Raw genomic sequence first — 22,018 nt, forward strand, 5'->3', positions numbered from 1 at the left:
GGAGGGGTGGCAATGAGATGCCAGAAGCAGCAGCCACTGGCCTGGGCCAGCCCAGCTCACCTGCCCAGCTCTGCCCCTGGCAGCCCTGGCACTGCCACCCCCTGTGCCCCACTGCCCACCAGAGCCGTGTCCTGGGCACAGCCCAGACCCTCCCATGACGGGAGAGGCCAGACAGGTGTGGGCCCAGCACACCTGAGCCCCAGATGTGTCAGCAACATCTGCCAGGGAGCGCCCGGAGCCGCGGGGCGTGCGGGGCCAGCTCGGGGATGTGGGAATCCTGCCGGGGTTTTGTTTGCACAGCATCTCCTGCCAATAACTGCACAAGGCTACAACATTGAGCTTTTCAATAAATATTTAAATTTTGCTTCTTTGCTTATTTGTTTTTTTAAAAGAACAAACAGTAAATTCTGTTGGGTTTTTTATTAGCGAAGATGATGGGATGCTTTGGAAACATAATGCACTTAGTATTGCAATAACTTGATGACTTCCTGTGACTTTGCTCTCGGGGAGCCTGTGTGCTAAAACTCGGGTTGGAACTGTGTCCTGGAAAACGTGGGGCAGGATCTGAACTTGCAAGAAGCCAAACCAAACCTTAATTTTAATTCTTATTTTTGTAGGTAGGATAACCTTGCCAAAGAGGAAAGGAATTTGGACAGACTTAACATCCAGCCTGTGCAGCTTCCACGAGCTGGACGCTAAAATGAAGAGAGAGTTTATTCATTCCCATCTCAACACAGCCCACCAGAATTAAAAGACATTTGAACCTACAAGGGGGATTGGGTCAAACGCTTCCCAAGCTGCCTGCACAGAGAAGGCTGTTCAAATCCTCTGGCCACCAAGTCCCCACATTTCTGTGCTGGATGTGAAGAGCAAAGGGAGCCTGGCAGGAATCAGGAGGCGTCCAAGTAAGAGACAGCACCAGGTAGAGGCTTGATTCCTTTTCCTTAATATTCTTGCAGTATGCAGTATATACATTATTTCTTCTCCTCCCCTTGAACTTTTGGTGATTTCCTCTTCTCCACATCAGTGCAGCCTCTGTAGTTGTGCTTCTGGAGCAGGTGGCATGGTTGGAATATTGGAGCAGTGTGTATTAGAGTGAAACCTACAGACAGAAATAGAAAGTAAATGGAAGATGAATTGATCAGAGGAAAGGCAGAGGATGGAGGGGATAAAGTAAAGGCAAGGAGAGAGACAAGTAATACCTTGCCTGTGTGCTATGGTAATTTATTATTTTTATATGGTGCCCGAGGTGTGCAGTATCTGTTTTACTGAACAAATAGAAGAGTTCTCAGCCCCAAACAGCCAACATATTAATTTATTGTGTGACAGCCTGACAAAATGAGCAGCCAGGCCAGTGTGACGAGGAATAATTTAGTGCTTGTGGAGCATGAGCAAGTTCACTATTGGTACCCTCACTTGTATATGGCATCCGATGGACAGCTCTTGTTTGTAAGGACTTACTGCACAAGAAACGTTTCCCTTTCAGGGGAAATCTGACTGGGGGCTGTCTTAGGGCATGGTACAGGGCTCTGACGGGAGGAGCAGCCTGCCGGGTCAGTACACTGGGAGGGGAGGGCTGAGCCCCAGCCTGGCACAAACCCCAGAGCAGGGTGTGCAGGGACAGGCACAGGGCAGCCAGATGTGGGGAAAAGTGAAGGCAGGGACCGGGGAGGGAAAGCTGGAGTGTTTGCTGTGAGCTGTCTCGGGCTGCAGTTTCCAAGGAGCCATCCAGCTGGGACAGAAGGAGATGACCTGAACCAGCAGGCTCCAGTGGGAGAGGCTCCAGTGCAAACCTGCCGTGACCGCGGCACCGGGGGAGCAAGAGCTCAGTTGTTTTCCAACACAGTTATTGCCACTTAAATTGCAGTTTTATTCCAAAAGCAAATTCCAAAGTTTTATGTCCATAAAGGTTTAGACATAAACAAGAAAGAAGTCAGGAAAGTGGTATGTACTGTGTAAACAGTCTCACTTTATAATTAATGCTGGAGATCAGGGAGCAGGAATGGCTGTGCATGTGTGGTCATTCAGATTTACTGTTGCTCTGATTAAAACCTAGTTGGGCAATAATTTTATGCCCAGGTAGGGGCAGGAGGAGAGCAGGATGCCCCCAAGCAACCCGTAAATAGTGTGGTGAAGACAAAGCGTTTATTACTTAGCTTCACAACGGCTCTGTAAGTGCTCTCCCAGGGTAGGTATACTCATACCCCAGATGCCAATTCTGCAAATTAGCATTATTTCTCAAAATCCTGTGTAAATAGAAGTCATTTAAATACTTGATTTCATCAGACAGAGTCACCTATGGAAATGTCAGTCTCTTTTTCTCCCTTTTGTGGGGTGAACAGAGGTTTTCACTGCCTGGGTTTTTGTTTCTCCTGGAATACTTTCACTGATGGCAGAACCTGGCAGGGTCTGGGATCCATACAGGACTCAATCTGCAGGATTCTGTCCCATCTCAGTGCCTCATGCTGATGTAAAAGCAACTCCGAGGCATAAACGTTAGCATTTATCACTGAAATGTGCTATTTTGAATCTTCTATCTAGTAGTTTACATTACTGTGCCAAAAGTGGTTTCGTAGCTAAGACACACAGGGAATTTTAGGGATTTGAGATTCTGTCAAAGTAGCATTGGGATGTTCCTGTTCACCTGCAGTTTATTTTTTAATCATAATTGTTTGTACCTGCTGATGTTTTGAATTCCAAGAGTTAATTCCAGAGAAACAGGGAAGGAAGAAAAGAGCAGGCGAGCTTGATCAGAGGGGCACCATGAAAGGACATGGTTTCATGGAAACACAACATCCCATCTCATGTGCTCTGCTCCATCGGAGTCACTTTTGGACCCATTGTACAGGCTGGGAAAATGGGGCAAAACCTGGGGGCAGTGGGCTCTGAGGTGCATTTCTGGGCACTTCCAGCATGCCCCGTGTCCCGTCTGAGCTGCTCCTTCATTGCAGACAGGGAGTCTGTGGCAGAGCTAGGAATAGAATCCATCCCTTGTTCCAACTCCCAGATCCTCAAGAGTATTTTTAGGTACTTAATACCATTAATTTTATACTCTTTTTGGCCAATGATCTTAGAAAAAAGATCATGCTTCCTTCTGAAGTATTTTTTTTAATCCTACTTGTGTGCTCTTGGACAGCTTTTTTTTCAGGGATTGTGTACAGTTTAGTGCTATTTAGGAACAAATGCACTTAAAAATTAGTTTTGGGAAGAGTTCTGCATGGACTGTGCTTTTGTGCAGCCTCGAAGTGTGAGTAAGGATGGGGAGGAGATGGTGCAGAGTCTTTGCGTTGTGCAGGGCAAACAGAACCCGGCTGTGAGGGGCTTGGGCAGAGGGCAGCTCATGTTGGCATGTTCAAGCTGATAGAAAAGGGGGAGAAAAAGTTCTACGTCTCCAGATTTCTACACACAATCATATTTTTCATTGTGCTAACTCAGCAAACCCCTTTAAGCCCTGCTCCAGCATCCTATCTATTATTAATTAATTGATTTCCTATAAGCTCATTATTTAGTTTGCCTGAGTTCCTGACAGGCTGCTCAGCTGCAGACAGTGGAACAGCTCCTGTCACAAAGGAAAACAGATGGAAAAAGCCAGGCCAGGCAAAGGGGAGGCTGGGACTGGACATTCAGGAGGTGCTGGACAAAGCTCTCAGGCTTGTGCTGGGATTCTTGGGCCTGTAATTGTACCTGATATTCCTCGCAGGCTCCTTCCAGCTCAGGATATTCTATGATTTAGTGATTAGGAAAAGTTTCTTCACTGAAAGTGCTGTCCAGCCCTTGCACAGGCTGCCCAGGTCAGTGGTGGAGTCACCAGCCCTGGAGGGGATTTCAGAGGTGTGTGGGTACAGCACCTGGGGACACAGGTTAGGCCGTGGGTTAGGACAGGGGTTACTGGTGTCCTGGGCAGTGCTGGGGGAACTTTTCCAACCCAAATGACTGTAGAGCAGGGTGGGAGAGCAGCTTCCCGAGGTGCAGGCACTCATCAGGTGAGCAGAGTTTCCCTGCAGGAAGGGAAGGTCTCGAGGGGTGCTTTAGGGACTGGGCATAGGGACAAGGAGGACAGGGAGGAATCGTGAGTGGGACAGGTTCGAAGGGCTCTCTGTGCTGCTGCTGCTGCTCCAGGTGCTGCTGCAGGTGCCGCAGGCTCCTCTGCTTTGCTCCATCCTCTGCCTCACCCGGTCCAGCTCGGGTGGTAAACGTGCTTATTGCAGCGCTAATGTCCTGCAAGTGGGATCCCACCTCCAGGTATATTAGAGTAATGAGTTCACACCTAACTAATGGAGACTTAATAGAGTTACTAATAGGCTGCCTTTTCCCCCCACGGTTTATGACCCCGGGCCGGGGCTGTCAGGGGAGGGAGAGGTGAGAGGCAGGGTCAGCCCCGGCCCCCGGCCCGCCAGCCTTTCCAGGGACATCGTCTCTGCACCTTTCTGCAAGGAAAAATAAACAGTTTGAGGCTCCTGTGTCTTTATTAAACATTTCCTTTAAGCTGCATACTTTGGCTCCCTGCCCAAATGCACCAAGAAAGAAAGAAAGCATCCACAGAGCAGCTCGGCCGCGGGCTGCAGCGAGCGGCCCCCGCGGGGGCGAGCACCTGCGTGGCCGGCTGTGGCCAAGGTGTGGCCGGCTGTGGCCAAGGTGTGGCCGGTGCCCCGGGGCTGCTCCCGACATTCCGGCAGCCCCGGGGCACAGGATGCGGGCGGCGAGCAGCGGCAGCACGGTGCTGGCCCCGGGCCGGGCGCGGCTGCGACGTGGCAGCCAGGTGGGCAGCGCGGGGCACCGCGTGTGCCAGGGGCCACGGCGGGGCCGAGTCGGCAGCTGGGGCACGGGGAAGGTGGCGGCGATCCCGGGGCCCGGTTCGGCTCGGCCCGGCTCGGCTCGGGGAGCGCTGCCCGGTGCCCGGTGCGCGGTGCCCGGCGGTGGCGGCCCCGCGGCGGGCGCGGCTCGGCGGCGGCGGCGGGGAAGGGAGGGAGGGAGGGAAGGGAGAGAGCAGACAGGCAGGGAGGCAGGGAGGGAGAGAGGCAGGCAGGGAGGGGGCGCGGCGCTGATGTCAGAGCGGCTCCGGCCGGCGCTGCCAGGTAAACAGCCGGGAACAGCCGGGAACCGCCGGGGAAGGCGGCGGGGCGGGCCGGGCCGGACGAGCCGCCCGTAACCCCTTCGGGCCCGGCCGCACTGCGGGGCTCGCCCGAGGCACCGGGGGCTCCCGGCGTGGGCAGCGATCCGGCCGGGGACAGGGACAGGGACAGGGACAGGGACAGGGACAGGGACAGGGACAGGGACAGGGACGGGCGCTGGTGGCCGGCGCCGCTCCTGCACCATCCCCAGAGCTCAGGTACAGGCGGCTGTGCAGCGGCTAAGAATATCCTTAGTCTGCCTCATTCACCAGAAATGTGCCTTCTCTGCGACGCCTTCGGAGCAGCCCAGCAGTTAAATTAGTAACTCCGATGAAAGCTAGCAGTGCTGTTTGGTGACAGGGTTTCTAAATCCCTGTCATCCCGGACAGCGTGTGGATGGAGCCATCCTGGAGCCTGAGCCTTGATTCCCCTGGGCCAGCATCCATCTCAAGGGATGCACAGCTCTATGCAGGCTCTGCCTGGAGTGGGACTGGATCTGGATCTTTCTCAGGCGGGACAGGGTTGGGTTTTTTTTCAGACATAGTCCAGTAAATACTGTGCATCATCTGTATGTCTCTCCTGTCCAGAGTGGCAGAGAGGAACTGCAAGATAGAGAGCTGAGGAAAAGCCCCAGAGAGCCTCTGCTGATGGCCAGGTGCCTGCTTCTCCCTGCTCAGCACTCTGCTTTCCCCCCAGAAAACAAAGCTGCCGTCATACGAGTGCCCATAAAACACGAGGCATCCTGAGTGCAGAGATTAGTGGTAATTTTACAAGGATTCAAATAACGTCGGTCTGCAGGGTGCAGCACTGCCTTGAAAGGGAACAGCAGGCATTTCCCCTGGAAGCAAGTTTCCTCTTTAGAGCAGTTTACAGCCGAGGTGCAGTGTCACATTGTGGCACAAATACACTGTCAGCCTTTGGTTTGGAAGATGGACATCTGATACCTCTTTCTGCTGCCAAAATGCACTGCCCAGACCCAACTCCCAGCACGGTTATTTTTTGAAGCATTATGTAATTGGATTGCATGGTCAGTAGTGCTTCCTTAACAAGCCTTTCAGCAAACCCTCTGCCTGCTGCAGCCAATCCTCAACCCTTACATGCACACTTACTCACGCAGGCTCAGTCTGGAGTAAACTCGCTGCTAAATACAGTTAGAAAACAGACGAAGCCAGGCTGGGAATAGATCATCTGCTCCCCGCACTACGTGAGCCGTGCTGTGGCCCAGCCCCGGTGCCGCTGGTGTGAAAACGGGGTCATGCTGACATATCCCAGCTGAGGGGTCACTGCTGCCTCCTCTGCCCTGCCTCTCCCTAACGGGGTGAAAATCTGCTTTTTGGAGCACCCAGAGGCCACTGGGAGCCTGTGTCCTTGTGTGCTGTCACCCTGCCACCACTGCCCTGAGCTTTGGGGACGAGCTCTGGGACACCTCTCCGAGGGTGCTCGGGCCCAGGGCAGCAGGGCCTTTATGGCAGGTTTTGGGGTAAGCTGGAGGGTGGATTCAGAGCCACAGTTCCCTGCGCCTGGCTCGGCCCTTTGCTGTGTTTTCCAGGAGCGTCCCTCTGCTCCAGCCGCTGTCAGCCCACGGGTTATGGCTCTGCTGACTCACGGCTTCCTGTTTGTGATTGCTGACTGGTGGCAGCAATTGCAGAAGCAATAAGAGATATTAAAAAGCGTGAACTTCCACTGGGACCAGGAGATACAATTAGGGCTGTGCCAAGAAATACACTGCAGCGAGCTGCGGAGCCCTGCAGCCCCCCGTTCCCTTGCTGCAGGAAGTAGGAAAATGAACATCACTGGCCTTTTATCATCTCTGAACCCAAATAAAAATTGCATTTGACTTCTGAAGCTCACTCTGGCTCTTTTCCATGCTCCTCCTCAAAGCCTTTGATCCAGCCTTCTGTCTGGGTCTCCTCTACCTGCTGCTGCTGCTGCTGAGATGTAGGGATCCGTGTTCTGTGCTTTCACCTGACTGATGCTCTAGGAAAAGCCTGCATGAGGCTGTGTAAAGAGGCTGCTTTAGAAGGCATGCACAATGTAATATTATTTCCATTCTTTTTTGTGGGAAATATCTCTGGGGGGAAGCATGAAAGTATATGGAGAAGGTGCTCTTTGATCAGAAAGGTCTAAATGCAGCATCCAAACTGCATGTCTATTTCTTCATATTATGCTGAAATTCATCTTAAAGTGCTACTCCTGTGTGGGCATTTCCCTGTTTCTTCTTCCTTGGCTTCAGCATTTGGAAGTATTGCCATCAGTTTCGTCTTCATCCCTGGAGGGGATTGTCCCCAGAATGATTTTGCCACCCTGTTGTTACTGTATATATCAGTCTTTCAATGTGTGTTTTAATTCCAATTTTAGCCTGATTGTCAGAATGTATGTTCTGGTTATTCAGCTGAGGACAGGAGCTGGAGGATGGTGTTCTATGGACTGTGTGTCACTGGAGGACAGTACATATGCTGAGGCTGGTCTTTGATGGATTGAAGCTACAGTAGTTTGCAGCTAAGAAAAAATCACTTCCCTTTTGTACAGGCATTAAACTGACTTTTAAATTTTTTTTAACTCTGTGACAGACATAGGGACGAGAACTGGTACAGAGAACAGACATTAGGGGAGGAAAAAAATCCACCCCAAAACCTCAGTTATTTCAACACATACCAAAAGTGGATTGACAGTGGATGAAGAGGAGGAGGAGGCAATAGTGAACACACAACACAGCTCAAGCTGGCAAGGAGCCCTTTCTTGAAGAATGTAAGTTTAACCTTTAGCATTCAAGTGTCTGGGCTTAAGTGTCATTATGAGCAATACTTTCCTCCAGCACAGCCTCTCCTGCTTGGAGGAGGGTTCTGTGCAGCTCATCCATTTTCCCCTTTCCCATGTATAAAAATACGGGTTTCTGGTGGCACGTGCTCCACCGAGTCCCTTCTGGTGGCAGAGCCTCTGGGCACAGGGAGGGTGGCCCTGGGTGGGTCCAGGCGAGGGTCTGCCTGCCCGAGGGGGCTGTGGAGACTCGGCCACGGCTCTGGACTGGAGGAGTGAGGCTTTGGGCTTTGCTGGTCGAATTTAGGGTAAAGGTTTTGTGCCTTGAGCTCACAAGTGGAGCTGGCTGGGGCAGGAGTGCCCCCAGGGCAGTGGCTGTGCCCGGGCCTGGGGCTGCCCAGCAGCACACCGGGCACCTCGGATTGCTGTGGCCACGGGAGGAAAAGGGATCTGCTGGAAAATTGATTTTGGGAGAAGCAAACTCAAACGAGGAACGGGAAGGGATGGAGCTGGTGTTGCCATTGTCGTCATCGCCCCTTCCAGTGCCAACCTCACCTTTTGATGGAGACACAGAGAAAAAAATTAGAGAGACAGCAGCAGATGAACATCAGACCTGGCTGTGGACAGGCTGCATGTGCCCCCTCCCCCCCCAAATCATCTCCAGCTGTAAAACACTTCAGGGCTGACAGAAACCACACGCAGCCCAGCCATAACCCAATCTGCAAAGCTGCATTCCAATAAAAACGCAGCATGGACCTAAAGGAAACACTGTCCAGGATTGCCGTGGCAGGATGGGTGCTGGGGGAGGCAGGGGCACAGCGAGGCCCCAGCCCCCCCTGCTGCTGCCTGGCTCGGCACAGCCCTCCCAGGGCACAAATGAAAGCATTGTTGGCCGGGCTGTGCTGGGGAAGGCTGCAGTCACAGCCCGGGCCCCCAGTTTGAGCACATGTCAGATGTGCTCACGTTAAATACAGGTACAGCGTGCAGAGCGCGGCTCCTGCACACGCCCTGCCTGATGGATTGTGCATCCCGTGCTTGTGATTTTTCTGCACAAAGAGGTACAGGTTTTAGAGGAATAAGAGCAGATATTTACAAAGAGATAACGATGAACTGTTTGATTAACTGCAGCAGAGATGCTATGTCAGATCTGATTTCTCACTGCTCGCAGCACAGGGGTGGAGGACGTGGTTACTATATAGTAAGTGCAGCTGGTGCTGCTGCTTAACTTGGTGAATAATTCAATGCAGACTTTCCTGCAAATCTCCAGCTTAATTCTGAAATAAGTCGGAGGGAAAGAAGGCCGATGGACTATTTTCCAAGGAGCATTTGGTACCTGGCTGGCACGGAGATGAGAGGGTTGCATTGCTGCCACTGCTCCTGTGCCAGCCCCTGGCCTGACAGACCCACACCAGCCCCCAGACAAGCCAAGGTGTCCTGGTCTCCCTGCTGACACACTCTGAATTCTGTGGAAAGCACCCTGTAGTCCAGAATTCTTCTCAATGCTGAAAACATGGGGATTTTCCCCTAATTCTGGGGGAACTGTAATTTAATTTTGTAACTTACTTCCCTCTTTTTTCCCTTTAAGATGGTTCCCAAGAATTTATTGTGGGATTTTTCATTTAAAATAGTTTTCTAGGGAAATTACTGTGACAGTGATTTAATTGTTTAATTAAAATCTGACATTGATGACAACATAAATACAATAGGCACGAGGTGATACAGGCATTAAATAAGTGCAATTGTGGAATACATCCATAGAGTACTCTGAGCACATGGAGCCGCTCACAAAGAAATGATGTTCAATATTTATCAGGTTAGTGACTCCTAATTAAATGCCAAGACTTTTTTCTTCATTTCTCTCAAAAAGCCAAGAAACATATAGATGTATTCCAAGTGTTTATTTCCATGGCAAACACATCCACTTGTGTTACGGCCTGCAAAACAAGCAGATGCACGTTACAAACCTGCTGTCTGACTGAGGGGTGTTTACTGAGCCTGACTGCTGCAGCCCTGCCAGCTTTGGGGACAGCTGGAATAGCCCACAGAGGTCCTGTCACTCCCACTGCCTAGAGCACGATGTCTTTTAATAATCAGGTAAAACCCCAGAAACATATTGGAGACAAAAGAATGAATGTTCCTTTGAACATCCCCCCCAGCCCAAACCTCCCCAAAAGCATTTCTTCTAGAGCAGTAGTCTGTCCCCTCCAGCGTCCCCATGTCTCAGGAATAAGGGCAGCAGCCTTCCCAGTAACTGAGGCAAACATGACTCCAGAAGAAATCCCTGCTATCTGCCTGAAATTGCTCAGCAGTGTGGCTCTCCAGCCGTGCTGCATTTTTGCATCCCAACAATGACTGTGCTGCTGCTGGAATATCCCTTCCCCTGCTTCTTGCTGGGCGTCTCTAAATGGTATCAGCTCACTTCTGTGGCTCAGCAAGCCCTGTGCAATCCATCGCTGCCCTTTCCCCTTCCAAACCCACAACAAACGCATCTGCTCCAGCTCCATTCCCCTCAGCCTTCCCCCCTTCTGCTCAACTCCACACAAACAAACTTTCCAAAGGAAAGGCTAGCTTACCTGGCCAGTGCTTTGGCCATAGAGTCATACAAACTGAGCAAGGCAGACATCCTAACTCCAGCCCAGAGATTTGATTGCAAATTTCCATTGCAAAGGAGCAGAGGGAACTGGAAATCTGACAAATGCCTTCAAATTGACCTGTGTTTCCACAATGCACGCAGTGTTTAAAATGAATGGCAGACTTTATCATTTGGAGCTCCTTCAAGGACTCTGGCCTTCCATGCTTTGTTCTGATTCTTCAGACACATTTCCAAGAAGCACACAGCTATGGAAGTGGATGATATTGCGGAGACTTTTTCTAAGCTGGATCTCCCCCCTCCCAACAATAATTTTTTAAAGCCTGAATTTTAAAAGATATCCTGGAACTTTTTTTACCTCTCCCCATACATCAGTGCCTTGTGCCCCGTCAGCCTCTGGCACGGCAGAGCCTTGGCCCAGTCCCCCCGTGCTGGGCGGCGAGCAGCGGGATTTGCTCGAGGATCCCTAAAAATTGTCACCACAGCCCTGTGCAAATGCAGCCCACCCCTGCCTCCCGAGCCCCTCCTGAGCCCCTGGCAGCCAGGTCATGTCTCCAGGGGAGGACCGGATCTCCCTGCAGAGCCCAGGGAACCGGAGCTGCTCACCCCCGTTTTACACGGTAAAGATAACAACCATCCTTGCTGAGAGTCCTGTCCAGAAAGCCATATTCACTGCCTTGGAAAAACATTTTGCTTCAAAGTTGTTCCTTTTAATTTGTATACATTTCTACAAATAATAACTTCCCTTTAAAGCGCCGCTATTCGTTCCGTCTGTTCAAAATAACATAGAAATGAAATGATACAAATCTTCGCGCAAATACATCAGATATGCCATGAGACAAAAAAATGGGTTAATCTAATAATTCAGCTGTGTCTTTAGCAAGTTTCCTATGGGAAAAATCAGTCTTATTTTCCCTGCAGATCTGATACTAAGAGCTTCTTTCTGCTAAGCACATTAAAAGCTATTTGAACCCAAAATCCCATCGACGCGTATGCAGAGATACACATATAGAAACAAGAGGCACCCACACAATTACAGATGAGGCTGTATCAAAATTTCTAATTAAAGTAAGGGAAGCCCCTTTTTATATTTTAGCAACCAGATTGTCTTTTTGCCTAGAACAAAGAAATCTTACGGGAAGTAAATTTTTTAGAGAAGACACACGTGCACATACATGTAATCATACCTAACAATTTCTGCACGAATTATCCCTTAATTCCTCGGCTGTGTTTCGGCGTTTGCGTAGTGGTTTATCCGCCGGTCCTGCAGCCGTCACTTGTTCCTTCCCTTCTTTTCACACACAGCCTCCCCTCATCACCTCTTTTTGCAACCTGGAAAACTGGGAGCTCTCTCTCTCCCCAGCCTGCAGACATCTGTGTCCAGGACGAGGGGCAAACCTCTGCCCTCTGCTCATCTGCTGCTTCCCTTCGCAGCCTTGCTCCTGCCTTGCCAGGAGGGGAGGGAGAGATGTCCTAGGACTTGACCCCGGGGCAGAGCCTGCTCGGGCTGGAGCAGCTCCCAGGAGGGTGGGGGGGCCGAGGGCGCACGCCCCTCTCCCCGCTTAACCCCTCCGCTGCTCCGGCCGGCCCTGCTGCCCTGCTCCCCGCCGGGGCACCCGGGCTCGTCCCGAGCGTCACGGAGAAGAAAAGCCGGAGCAGCGAGGGGCTGAGGCAGGAGGGCTGCGCGCAGCACGGCCAGGGGAGCAGCGGGATCTGCGAGCAGGGGATGTTTGGTTTGTGTTAACTACCCAGACAGATGCACTTCGGCATGTTTGCCTTTATGGGATCCATATGTTGTCATGGGAAATTAGAGGACAGCGGCGCACAGCTCGAACTGGCGATGCAGCGCAGAGAGCATCCATGGCTCAGCCCGCGCCGCTCCGTCCCTCTGGAGGTGCCGATTTCTGGAGCATCCACAGACACTCCTCTGCTCCCCAACTTCCCCACGCGTTTCCTCTCGCTTTGCTCTGCAAAAAGTGTGGCCACAGGCAGCACCCGCAGCCTGGGCCACCACATCCACAGCCTCAGGGGAAAGGAGGCACTTTTCTAACTTATCCCAAGTGCTAAAGACAAGGGTTACTTTATCCTCGCCTCAACTTCTTCCTCAACCCACGTTTGGTTCACGTTCAGCAAGAACAACAGCTACAAATTACATGCACCTCCCCAGGCAGTGCACCAAGCAGCCCCGAAAAATTCTGATTCCCAACAGTGCTCCACGGTTTGGGGCTTGGTTGGTTTTTGTTTTGGATTTTTTTTTTTTTTTTTTTTTTTTTTTTTTTTTTTTGCTTGGGGTTGTTTTTTTTTCAGGGTTCAGGCTTTTTCTTTGTTTTTGTTTTGGTGGGGATTTTTGGTTGTTTTGTTTGTTTTTTTTTTTTTTTTTAAAAGATGAGTACATTTACAATTATTCTCCCATAAAACCAGACAGACATGTATCAAGCAGGGACTGAGAGATTTTTAAGGGCAGCTTTTAAACGCAAACTGGTCCCCCTCTGGAGTCAATCCGAGTCCCAGAACTCGCACACAGCACGCCTGGGTCACTGGGCACACCAGGGCTGCAGGTACAACATCCACAGAGCCGTGGCACAGAACCTGACTCTCAAAACCTGCCACTTTCTCCCCAATGCAAGACACTTCCAGCAATGCATCAACAGTACAGTCAAATTCCTGATCACCCGTCCTTTTCCTTCACCCCATCCCACTTAAAGGGACTTGTCAAAATTCCAAATGTCAACCCCCACGTTAAGAAAAAGGGAAAGCTCAAGACATTTCATTTTAATAGGTACTAACAAACATGCAGTTTATTACCTTGCAGTATAAAATACATCTACATTAAGGTTCTCCCAAATGGAAAAACTGACCGCAACTGCATTCCTTGTTCAGAGCTATGAAACAAACCAGGAAGATAATTATTTGACTTATTATGAAAATTTTAAAAAATACAAAAAAAAAAAAAAAGGTTAAAAAAAAGGCAAAAAAACAAAGGCAAAAAAAAAAGAGCTTCTTTAGATTTTCAAGATATTATTTAATTTAGATGCATTTCTGCTAATAATAAAAATAGTCTCTTATAGAAAGATGGAAAAAAATATATTCCTGAAGCCTGGATAGAGGTTCTTTACTGGTTCACCTCCTCCTAAAATTCAAATCCCACGTTCCCAGCGATCATCTACATTTCTCGCTAGGGCTGGAACGGGGAGGGACAAGCTCCTGGAAATAAAAATTTTAAATAATAATCGGACATGGACCCGAGCAGAAAGTGAAAAACGTTACCGTTAGGCTGGAGAAATATTTATTTAATCAAAGAAGAGGTTCTGGTGGGACTGGAGGAATGTTGTATCCTCTCCTAAAAAAAAAAAAAAAAAAAAAAAAAAAAGGAAAAAAAAGAAAAAGAAAAAAGGGGGAAAAAAAGAGGAGGGGGGTGGGGGGAAGAAAAGAGAAAGCAAGAAAGAAAAAAGGCAGAGGCACAGCCGCCTCCTGGAGTTCCCCATTGTCCGGGGCTATAGAGAGCCCCAGAATGGCATTAAACTCACAAAAGGCACATTGTGCGGGGGACAAAAAAAGCCCCTTCTTCTACAATAACTTTTAGCTTCTTATTTTTAGAAAATGACAAAGCTGTTGCCAGCGATGGCTGGTGAAACCTGTAGCCCGGCTCCCAGCGCGGCTGGCCGCGGCCGCATTGATCCGCTCGGAGCGGCGGCCGCCAAGTTTGAACGGGGCCGGGCCGCGCCGCGGGGATGCTGCGGGGATGCTGCGGGCGGCGGCCGCGGGGCCGGCGCGCAAAGTTGCGCTCGCTGCCGGACGCAACTTTGCCGGCGGCTCCCGGGGAAACTTCGGCAGCGGCGGCGGGGGTCGGCCCGCCCCGGCTCTGCCCTGCGCGGGGCGGCGCGGCCCCGCCCGGGGCGCGGGGGGCAGGTGGCCCCGCGGAGGTCCCGCGGAGCGCAGCAGAGCGGTGCGGAGCGGAGCCGCCGGCCGGCCCCGCGCCCCCTGCCCTGCCCGGTACGGCCCGGCCCGGCACGGCACGGCCCGGAGCGGGGCAGCGCGGCGGGGCGCGGAGCGGGGCCGGGCCGGGCCCCCCCGCCGCGGGCTGGGGGCCGGCCGCTTGCCCCAAGTTTCGGTGCGGCGCCGCCGCCGCCGCGCTCCCCCCGCCCGCTCCTGCGCGCTCGCTCCCTCCCCCGCCGCCTGGGCTGAATCTTATTGATCCAGAAGGTGGCTAATTAGCCCTTCCCGTCGTGCCTGGGTAATGAGGCACATGCGCACTGCACTAATCAGCCATTTTTTGCAGGAAACTAATTAGCAGAATAAAGATCCAAAGAGTTTTTTTTCTTCCCAATCATCAGATCTGAGTCCGGGCGCTTCCTGCTCCGGCGACCGCCAGCCCCGCCGCCCGCTCCGCGCCCGCCGCCCGCTCCGCTCCGCGCCCGCCGCTCCGCCCCGACCCGCCGCCGCCGCTGCTGCTGCCGCCGCCCGCGGCCCCCTCTCTCCGGGGGGCTGCAAACTCCCCGACAACGATGCTGCTGCTGGGCAGCGGCGGCGGCGGCGGCGGCTCCCGCTCGGCTCCGGCTGCTGCCCCCGGCTCCCGCTGCTGCTGCCCCGGGCCCCTCCGCGGAGCCCCGCGCTCCTGCCGCCGCAGCCGCCGCAGCCTGCATGGGATCTGTAGCCCCCGCGCCGCCGCCCGGGATTAAAAGCGCCGCCGCCGCCGGAGCAGCGACCGCGTAAGTGGCAACTTTTCTGCCCTGTCCCCCGCTCGGGCTCCTCCTGCTCGGGGCGCCCGGGCTGCTTTGCATGGGGCTGGTCCGGCCCCCCCTCCCGTCCGCTCCCACCCACCGCCCCGGATCCCCCAGCAAACTTTGTGTGCCGCTCGCCGTCCCGGAGCCCCGCCGCCGCCGCCGGGGACGCGCAGGTGCCGGCGCCGCGGGGGCCGCTCCGCGCCCGCGGACCCCCCCCCCCCGCCCCGCCCGCCGGCCATGGCCGCGGGGCGCGCAGCGAGCGCGGCGCCCGCCCGGCCGCTTTGTGCGCGGCGGGGCCGGCGCTGGGGGCCCGGCCTCGCGCGGAGCCCGCGCCCCCCGGGACCCCGCCGGGCTCCGCGCCGGGGACGCGCCGCAAAACAAAGGGGCGAAGAAAGTGCCGAAAACTGCCCCGGCGGCGGCGGCGGCGGGCCCGGCCCCGCGGAGCCCCGCGCAGCCCCGCGGAGCCCCGCGGCCCGCACGGCCTGGCCGCGCACGGGAACGGCGATCGTCGTTTCCCGCGGGCGGCGCGGTGCGGGAGCGCGGCGGGGGCGGGCGGCACCGCAGGCCGAGCCCGCTCGGGGCCGGGGTTAATGACTCGGGGCTGCAGCGCCCGGCGCTTATCGCACTACGTGGAACGCGGGTCGCTGTCGGTCCCCGCCGGGACCCGCCGCGCTCGGGTTCCCGCTGCCGCACGCTCCCTCCGAGGGCATCGCGTGTGTGTCTGTGTGTGTGCCCTGGCTGTGCGCGGCGTGCGTGGGTGCCACGCACACGCGGGATTCGGACTGTGAATTATTTATAATTTGGGTTGCGTTTGTGTCTTTGTCTTTTTTTTTTTGGTGTGGTTTTTTTTTTTTTTTTAATTATTCAGTTTCACTCGGCCCCCTCCCCTCCCCCTTTTTCTTTTAAAACAAACAAACAAAAATTGGTTCCGAGCAAGGTCTGTTTCTTTCTCCCGCTGTGCTTGGGCTGCTCTCGGTATGTCCTGGACTCTAACGCAACCGTGTCCCCTCTGCGCCGGCTGTCTGTCTTTCTCCTCTTCTTGCTCCTGTTTAATATGGAGCAATTTTCTGGAGACTCGGTGACTCCCTCCTTAGGGTCACATTGAGTTCGAATACGACTGAAGGTGCAGGAATCCTGCAACGGAGGAAATAAGAGAATAGAGAAAATGGGGTCAAGTTGGCTGCTTAGAGGCCAAAACTCCCATAGCTGCCTTTAAAAATATATGTATAATATTTGGCTTTCCTCGCTGTATTACGGATTGCAGCTTCCCCTTTCAGGTATTTTCCTTACAGCTTAAAGCCCTCGCTTCCTTTTGCCTCCCCCCACACCCTCCCCCTGTTAGGGGAGAAAGGGGGGGGAGGGAAAATAAAAGGAAAAGAAATGGGGGGGGGAGAGAGGGGAAAAAATAAAACCCATTGAGTTTAGGCAAATAAGGTTTGGTCTCCGTATCCTATTACAAAGCACTTTGAATATGCAAGACATCACACAAGACCAGTTATTCCAGTTACGACAAACTTAAAAAGAGAAAAAAGCGAGGCATGTTTAGATTGCAATTTGTTAGAGCAAGATCCGTATTTAAAATTCTGCCTTTTAAATATTTTTTTTCTAGCCTTGCTTTATATCCAGCCTTTTCTGATGTCTGGGTTGGGTTTTTGTTTTGGGGGTTTGTTTTTTTGGGGTTTTTTTGCATCGTTATTATTAAAATCTTTCCATCGAGTTTAGGAAGACCGCTGCGAGCAACACATTTTCTGTATTTTTGTTCCTGTATCTCGGAGGAGAGTTGGCAGGGATTCTGTGGTTTGCAGTTACACAATATGTTATCATGTTTTTAATCACTAAATCATTGCAGTGGTTATAGATTTACAGTCTTAGGGTATTACCGAGCGGCGCAGCGCAGCCCGTGTGTGCGGGGACATACGAGAGCATGCCGTTAACATGCTCGTGAACTTTGCTTTTAAATCATTTCCCGGCCGAGCCGCGGCAGAGTGCGGAGCCAGCGTTTTGGCATCACCCCTCCACGCACTTGAGGAAAGTTTGTGCAAGCCTCCCGGCAGGGCAGGAGCTCCGATGGGCGTCGTGCGCGCCCTGTCCGGCGGCGCTGGCGGTAAGCGGCGGGTCAGGGGGTGCGAGGGGTGCCCACTGGGCCGGGGCCACCACCTGCGTGGCCAGGGGGGACCAGGCCGCCCCACCGGCCGCCCTCTGCTCCCGGTTCCCCCTTTATTATGTAACAGAGCCCTCGGCGGCATTAAAAATTCAGCATTACAAGCTGATTGTAATGCTCCCTCATTAGGGAGCGCTGTCTGGTCCGGCACCGAGCGTGGCTTTTCGGTGCCGCGGCCGGGAGGGGGGAGCGGGGTGTCCCAGGCCCCGAGAGCAGGCTCACGCTGGGCTCCCCAGCACCGTGCAGCACCGGCCCTGCAGCCAGGCCCAGGGCTCGCCAGGATTCCTCTCGGCCGCCGGGCGAGGGCTTTCCCCTGTGCGGCTGCCTGAGCCGCCTCCTGCCCGGTCCCGCTCCGCAGGCTGCCTGCCACTGGAACAAAAGCAAAGAAAAGGCACACTAGAGGGGAGCGAAACTCTGCATCTGGCCCCAGAAGTTGCTTTGCTGTATTTGTGGTTTTTTTTCTCCTCCTCTTTTCTTTTTAACGCGGTCATTTTGTGAGCAGAGGGCAGCAGGAAGTTGGCTCCAGCCCCTCTCCGGCGCAGCGGTGCCGGCCGCAGCAGCACTGGTCCCTCGCTGCCGATCCTCCGGACCCTCCCTCCCACCCTGCCGCCGCCTTTTGTTCCCGCAGGACCGAGCCGAGGTGCTGCTCGAGGGCCAGGGCGGCGCGGGCGGCCTCGTGTGCCTGGCACCGTGGCCTGGCCTGGTCGTGGCCGCTGTCACACCGGGGCCCGGCGGAGGCGGCTCTGACAAAAGCGGAGGCGTGTGTCCCTCTTTCATCTCCCTGCCTTGACCCCCGCCCCGGTTGCTGTCGGTGTCGTGCCAGAGGCCGGGAGCAGCAGATTTGCTTTGGGCCTGGCCAGTGGTTGAACGGCTCCAGCAGGAATCGCCGAATCCCAAACCGATGGACGCGCAGCTGGCTGCGTCAGCCTCCCTGTTAACACCTCCTTCCGCTTTCCAAAATAACAGTAATAGCAGCAATAATAATAATAAAAAAAATGTTGCGTGGAGAAGCAGAAAAAGGAGTAGTGGCCTTTTACATCAACTTTATTCACACGCCGTGTTTTGTTCCGCGGGGGCTCGATCCCTCGTGGGAGCGTTTCCCTGCCAGCGTTGCTTTCTCGTCTGCGGTGGGAGAGTTTTCGGCAACCATCTTCTGTGGGTGCTGGCGTGTGCCGGCCCTACCGGGGCTGGAGGTGTGTGTGTGTGTGTGTGTGTGTGCGTGCTGCGGAGATCGATTCCGGAGGGACGGGCTCGGGAGAGGCTGAGCGTTCCACAGCTCCTGCATCCATCCCTTCGGCAGAGCGCGGCCAAGGTTTGGCCTTTGTGTGGCTTTGGGGGCCGTGTACCCGTGGGTGCGTCCGGCTGGCAGAAGTGGGCTGTGAACAAAGCCTGGCCACGGCAGGTCCCTGTGGCCCAGCACGGGCCGGACCCTGTGCCGCTCGCTGGCTCCTGGCACTGATGGCTGTGGGGGCTCCGGGCTGGGAGAGGCCCCTGGGGCACGGCAGGTGCCTGCGGGGGCTGTCCCCGCTGCGCTGCTCCTGCTCCCTAAGGGTGGGTCATCCCCACGCTGCCTGGGAGCCATCCCTGGGGAGATGCAGGGGGAGCCTGGAGAGAAGAGCTCCTCTCCGGGGAGCCGGGCTACCCTTCTCTCCTCCCTCCCTCCCTCCCTCCCTCTCTCCTCCACAGCCAGAATTGAGGCTGGGTGTCCGGCGCATGGCGGCAGCGATGGGGCTGTCGAGGGCTGTCGTGGCAGGAGAGTGGGAATCAAAACATCTGTGTGCAGGCCTGGGCGCCGCAGCCTCTAATGGTTTTGACGGAGCTGTTGTGGTCTGTTGTCTGGAAAATCTGCATTCTGCGCCGTGCCCGAGGGGGCCGCGGCACCGCAGACCGTGGCGGTACCTAAATATAACCACCGAGGGGTGAGGTGAGGGCAGCGGGAGCAGGCCGCCCGCTCGCCTTCTGCTTTGTCTCTGATCTGCGATTCAGGCATTTTGGTTTGCTCCCGAGCTTGGGTTTCTGTGTAGGCAGGGATTGGAGAAATAGATAAATTCCAGCTAGTTTAAAAAAAACCCAAAAAACACCAAACAGCAAAACAGGGAGGATGAGTTGGGCTTCCCTGGCTGCCGGCAGCGGTCCTGCTGCTGGGCTGGGGATCCCACCAGCCCTGCGTTCCTCGTTCCCCTTGGAGATGCTGCGGGTCTTGCCGAGGTCTCTCTGCGCCGGCAAGAAGCCAAAGCTCCCAGCGCTTCCTGGCTGGCTGTGCCGGACAGACAGACGGACAGACGTGTCCATCTGTCGGTGCGGGAGGTGGGTGCTCGTCGCCACAGCAACGCTGGCCGTGCGCAGGGCTGCGAGCGCCAGGTGTGTACGTGTGCGTGGCAGAGGTGGCTGGAGCGCAGTCCCACTTCGTCCCCGCGCGAAATCATTTTTTGGGTGGGGATGTGAGGAAGGGAGTTGAGCGCAGGCCCAGCTGGTGGTGGCTTGCACCATGTTCTGGGCGCTGCTGAGGTGCAGGGACAGTGGGATGGTGGCGGGTGCTGCTGGCAGGCTGCGCCCACCCGGCTTTGCCCTTGAGTGAGAGACACTTGGCTGTTGATTGTAATTTCATTATGTCACAAGTGCCAAACATGCCTCTCGCTATGAAAAGGCAAAGAGGACCAGCAGTATTTTTCTTTTTTCCCCCCGGAAAACAAACATTTCGCAGTGTTCTGAGCTGTGTGCTGCGTGTTACTGTTGAACCTGAGGATGCTGGCCCTGTGGTGACCAAGCTTTCAGGTGTTCAATCTGGTGAGGGCTGAGCTGCGCGGGTTCCTTGGCTCGGCAGTAATGCTGGAGCAGACAATGTGCTTAGCAGCTCAGGTAAAAGATTTTTTCCCGTCCTCCACCTGCCCTGGTATCAGGGAAAACAGAGCGTGCAGGGCCTGTAACACGTTGGCTCTCAGTGTTTATTTTCACGGCCCAAGCGTGCCTGCTGAAGCATCGGGTCCCTGCCCAGGGAAGATGGGAGCTGTTCCGGAACCCTCCGGTCCCAAAGGCGGCGTACCCCGTGTCCTGCCTCGGGCTCACCTCGGGCTTCCAGCCACGCTGTCCTGGCTGGTGGCAGCCTGGCTCCAGAATGGCTGCGTGGCTCACTTGGGCTCTAACCCTCCTTGCACGCTGCCCTGTGCGAACATGCCAACACTGGGTGCGGAGCTCAAGCAGAAATGGAATCGCTGACGGTAACGTGGCAGGGATGTGCTCGATCCTGCTGGGTTTCCTGAGGGACTCTGACGTCTGGTGTGGAGGGCTCAGAGGGTTTTGGTCTTCTCCTTGTAATGGGTTGGGTGAAGAAGGGGAAGGTGAGGAGGCACAGGTGGCTGAGCTGCCATCAGGTGCGGGTGGTTTGGGCTGACGAGCACAGTCAGGTGCGTGTTGTTTGAGATGATGCAGAATCTGGGGCTTCTTCCCCAGGGTGTGTTTGCTGAGGTGCCATGTGGTCAGAGAGCGTGTCGGCAGGCCTGCAGGTCGCTTTAGGAGACTGAGCACGGAGCTGCCTGGTGTGTGAGGCACGGGTTTGAGAGCTGCAGAGTCTGCAAACCAGCCGTGTGAAGGTATTCTGGATTTGGGCTGTGCACAGCAGCTTGTGCGTTTGTGCTGTAGCTGTGGTGCTGCAGAGGCTGGTGCCCAGCCCCTCGGGTAGCTCGGCAGCAGAGCAGGGGCTGTGCCATGCTGGATGGAGGTTCCTGCGTGGTGGCTGTGGAGGCGATGCTGCCGGGCTCCGGCTCCTGGGCTGTGCAGTGCTGGACAGGGCTGGGTGCCAGTGCCAGCGCAGGAGCTTCTCTCAGCGAGCTGCAGCAGAGAGCTCGTGGCACTGGAGTGGTGCTGCCGGGTGGTCTCCGCTCCTGCTGCGTGTCCCCTGCTCGGGCTGAGGTCGCTTTGTGCTGTGGCATGCGGGCGAGCCAAGGGCAGGGAGCGGAGGGCAGGCGGCCACCACGTCCCCATGTCCTTGTGCGGTTCCCACCGCAGCCCCTGACTGTGCCAGACAGAACTGTAGATGTCAGGCTTTGCACAGAAAGGAGAGCGGGGAGGGAGGGCGAGGAGGAGGCACAAGCGCGCAGCAGCAGGGCTGTGAGGTTCAAATTAACCTTGTGCTTTGTTGGTGTGGAAGTGAGGCGCCCCGGCCGCCAGCACACTGCAGCCCCACTGTCATTCATAGCCGGCTGTGGAGGGGCAGGGCCAGGAACGGGGTCAGGAACAGGACCAGGAACAGGGTATCCCTCCCCGTGCTGCTGGGGGCAGGGGCCGGCAGGTGCCCAGGACGGTTTGGGCACGGACCCTGGAGATGAAGGTGCCCAGTGGGACTCGGGGCTCGCAGGGCTCACCGTGTCCCCAGGGTGCTGCAGTCAGTCCCTTCACATCTGATTTGGAGGAATGGGTGCTCTGGCCTTTCTCCTGGAAGCTGGCTCTGCAGCACCCAGACATGTGCTCCTACACACAGCTACTTCAGGTGTCAGAGCCTAAATTTCTCCTCTTTAATTTTCTCCTGTTAATTTTGTCTCTTTTAGTCTTACATACTTCCTTCCCCAGTTTCTTTCTTCTCGCTGTTTTTCATCTTCCATAGAGACAGTTAAAAGCAGCTTAACACCGTGAGCTTGTTTGGAAGTCAAAAGATCTGTTTCAGCTCTGACGCTGACTG

The 22,018-nt window shown here is 54.7% G+C and overlaps 1 protein-coding gene and 1 long non-coding RNA gene across 2 annotated transcripts in view; one reads left to right on the top strand and one right to left on the bottom strand.

Moving 5' to 3' along the window:
* Positions 1-22,018, top strand: part of ZFHX3 (zinc finger homeobox 3) — a 370,752-nt gene that overhangs the window by 238,700 nt on the left and 110,034 nt on the right. Inside the window, exon 4 of the mRNA XM_014889524.2 lies at positions 618-922. The gene's annotated coding sequence lies outside the window, so the exon portion shown is untranslated. The remainder of the gene's footprint in view (positions 1-617; positions 923-22,018) is intronic.
* LOC148222432 (uncharacterized) lies at positions 694-14,263 on the bottom strand. The gene is made up of 2 exons (XR_015806386.1): positions 11,646-14,263; positions 694-1,102 (listed from the first exon to the last, which is right to left on the bottom strand). It is a non-coding gene; the product is annotated as an uncharacterized LOC148222432 (long non-coding RNA).

This window comes from Sturnus vulgaris, chromosome 12 (assembly GCF_052056855.1).
Source record: "Sturnus vulgaris isolate bStuVul1 chromosome 12, bStuVul1.hap1, whole genome shotgun sequence".
Taxonomy (NCBI): Eukaryota; Metazoa; Chordata; class Aves; order Passeriformes; family Sturnidae; genus Sturnus; species Sturnus vulgaris.